This window comes from Puntigrus tetrazona, chromosome 1 (assembly GCF_018831695.1).
Source record: "Puntigrus tetrazona isolate hp1 chromosome 1, ASM1883169v1, whole genome shotgun sequence".
In the NCBI taxonomy this organism is placed as follows: Eukaryota; Metazoa; Chordata; class Actinopteri; order Cypriniformes; family Cyprinidae; genus Puntigrus; species Puntigrus tetrazona.
This window is the reverse complement of record NC_056699.1, coordinates 488,389-492,500: the sequence shown is the minus strand read 5'-3', so window position 1 is coordinate 492,500 and position 4,112 is coordinate 488,389.

Below are 4,112 nucleotides of genomic sequence, written 5' to 3'. Positions count from 1 at the left end.
CCTAACCTAACCTAAACTAACCTAACCTAACCTAACCTAACCTAACCTAACCTAACCTAACCTAACCTAACCCTAACTCTAAGTAACCCTAACCCTAACATAAATCTAACCTAACCCTAACCCTAACCCTAACCCTAACCCTAACTTACTCCTACTCCTAACCCTCAGCCTAATCCTAACATAAACCTAAACTAACCTAACCCTAACCCAACCCTAAACCTTAACTCTATCCTGACCCTAACTCTAACCATGACCTGACCCTAACCCTAACCCTAACCTAACCTAACTTTAACCTTAACCTAACCTTTGCACCCTAAACTAAACCTAACCTAATTCCTAACATAATTTAAACCTAAATGAACCTAACCCTAACCCTAACCTATTTAAAACCTTCTATCCTTATCCTATTCCTAACTTAACTAACCATAACCTTAATTTCTAACCCTAACCCTAACCTAACCTTAACCTAAAATATTCTTTTAACCTATCACTAAAAACTCTGACTCTAACCTAAATTCCTAACCCTAACCTAATCATAATCCTACCTTTAACCCTAACCTAACCTAACCTAACCTTAACCTAACCCTAACCCTAATCTAACCCTAGCCTTAAACCTTAACCTTAACCTTAACTTAACATTAACCTTAATTTAAACCTAACCTTAACTTGGCTTACCCTAACCTAACCTTAACCTTAACCTTAACCTTAACCTTAACCTATCCTGACCCTAACACTAACCCTAATCCTGACCCTAACCCTAACCTTAACCTAAGTAACCTAACCTAACCCTAACCTAACATAAACTTAAACCTAACCTAAGCCTAAGCCTAACCCTAACCTAACCCTTAACCTAACCTAACCCTAACCTAACCTAATCCTAACCCAAACCCTAACCCTTAACCTTCACCCTAATCCCTAACGATATGCCTAACCTATCCTGACCCTGACCTAACCTAAACCTAACCCCTAACCTAACCTAACAACTTAACCTAACTAACCTAACCTAACCTAACCCTAACCCTAACCATAACCAGTATCACGTAACCGTAACCGTAACCCTAACCTTATCCTTAACCTAAACCTCACCCTAACACTAACCCTAACCTTAACCTTAACCCTAACCCTAACCTTAACCTAACTCCCTAACCTTAACTCTAAACCTAAACCTAACCTAACCTATCTAACTCTAACTTCTTTAATCTTAACTCTAACTAACCTAACCTAACCTAACCTATCCTAATCCTACCCTAACCTAACCTAACCTTAGCCTAACCTAACCTAACCTAACCTTAACCTTAATTTTAATCCTAATCTAACCTAACCTTAACCTTAACCTAACCTAACCTAACTTTAACCTTAACCTTAATTTTAATTTAATAACCTAACCTAATTTAACCTTAACCTATCTGACCCTAACCCTAACCATGACCCTAACACTAACCCTAATCCTGACCCTAACCCTAACCTAAGTAACCCTAACCAACCCTAACCCTAACATAAACTTTAACTAACCTAAGCCTAACCCTAACCCTAACCCTAACCTAACCTAATCCTACCTTAACCCTAACCCTTAACCTTCACCCTAATCCCTAACGATATCCCGATCCCTATCCCTGACCCTGACCCTAACCCTAAAGCTAACCCTAAACCTAACCCTAACCTAACGCTAACTCTAACGCTAACGCTAACCGTAACCCTAACCGTAACCTAACCTAACCCTAACCCTAACCCTAACCTAACCTAACTTTAATCTAAATCAGAATCAGAATCAGAACCTAACCCTAACCTTAACCCTAAACCTCACCCTAACACTAACCCTAACCTTAACCTTAACCCTAACCCTAACCCTAACCCTAACCTAACCTAACCCTAAACCCTAACCCTAACTCTATCTAACTCTAACTAACTTTAATCTTAACTCTAACTCTAACCCTAACCCTAACCCTAACCTTATCTTTAACCCTAACCTTCACCCTAACCCTAACCCTAACCCTACACCTAACCCTAAACCTAACCCTAACCCTAACCCTATCCTGACCCTAACCTAACCATGAAACTAACCTAACCCTAACCCTAACCTAAGTAACCCTATTCCTAACATAAACCTAAACTAACCTAATCCTAACCCTAACCCTATTCCTAACCCTACCCTAACCCTAACCTTAATCTTAACCCTAACCCTAACCCTAACCCTAACCTTATCCTTATCCTTAACCCTAACCCTCACCGTAACCCTAACCCTAACCCTAACCTTATCCTTAACCCTAATCCTCACCCTCACCCTCACCCTAACCCTAACCCTAACCCTAACCCTAACCCTAACTCTATCTAACTCTAACTAACTTTAATCTTAACTCTAACCCTAACCATAACCCTAACCCTAACCACAACATTATCTTTAACCCTAACCTTCACCCTAACCCTAACCCTAACCTAACCCTAACCCTAACCTTAACCCTAAACCCTAAACCCTAACCCTATCCTGACCCTAACCCTAACCATGAAACTAACCCTAACCCTAACCCTAACCCTAAGTAACCCTAGTCCTAACATAAACCTAAACTAACCTAACCCTAACCATAACCCTATTCCTAACCCTATCCTTAACTCTAATTATAACCCTAACCCTAACCCTAACCCTAACCCTAACCTAACCCTATCCTAACCCTAACCCTAACCCTAACCCTAACCCTGACCCTAACATAAATCTAACCTAACCTTAACCTAACCACAACCTACTAACTCCTACTCTAACCTAACCCTAACCTAACCCTAACCCTAACCTAACCTAACCCTAACCTTAACCCTCACCCTAACCCTAACCCTAACTAACCCTAACCTAACCCTAACCCTAACCCTAACCCTAAACCCTAACCCTGTCCTGACCCTAACCCTAACCATGAAACTAACCCTAACCCTAACCCTAACCCTAAGTAACCCTAACCTAATCCTAACATAAACCTAAACTAACCTAACCCTAACCCTATTCCTAACACTATCCTTAACTCTAACTATAACCCTAACCCTAACCCTAACCCTAACCCTAACCCTAACCTAACCCTAACCTAACCCTAACCCTAACCTAACCTAACCTAACCTAACCTAACCTAACCTAACCTAACCTAACCTAACCTAACCTAACCTAACCTAAACCTAACCTAACCTAACCTTAACCCTAACTCTAAGTAACCCTAACATAAATCTAACCTAACCTAACCTAACCCTAACTTACTCCTATTCCTAACCCTAACCCAAACCCTAACCCTAACCCTAACCTAACCCTAACCTAACCCTAACCCTAACCCTAACCCTAACCCTATCCTGACCCTAACCCTAACCCTAACCATGACCCTGACCCTGACCCTAAACTTAACTCTAACTCTAACCCCTAACCTCACCCTAAGCTAACCTAACCTAACTCCTAACCCTAACCCTAACCTAACCTAACCCTAACCTAACCCTAACCCTAACCCTAACCTAACCTAACCCTAACCCTAACATAAACCTAAACTAACTAACCTAACCTAACCTAACCTAACCCTAACTAACCTAACTTAACCTAACCCTAATCCTAACCTAACCTAACCCCAACCTAACCTTAACCTAACCTAACAACCTTAACCTAACCCTAACCTAACCTAACCCCTAACCTAAACCCTAACCCTAACCTAACCCTGACCCTGACCTTAACCTAACCCTAACTCTAAACCTAACCCTAACGTTAACCCTAACACTAACTAACCCTAACCTTTTTCTTAACCCTAACCCTAACCCTAAATCTATCTAACTCTAACTAACTTTAATCTTAACCTAACCTAACCCTAACCTTATCCTTAACCTTAACCCTAACCCTAACCTAACCTAACCTATTATCCTTAACCTAACCTTAACTCTAACCTAACTAAAGCTAACCTAACCTAACCTAACCTATCTAACTCTAACTAACTCTAATCTAACTCTAACCTAACCATAACCTAACCTAACCATAACAGTAACCGTAACCTTCACCCTAACCTAACCTAACCTAACCCTAACCCTAACCTGTATCTAACTCTAACTAACTAACCTAACTTAACCTAACCCTAACCTAACCTTAACCTTAACCTTCACCC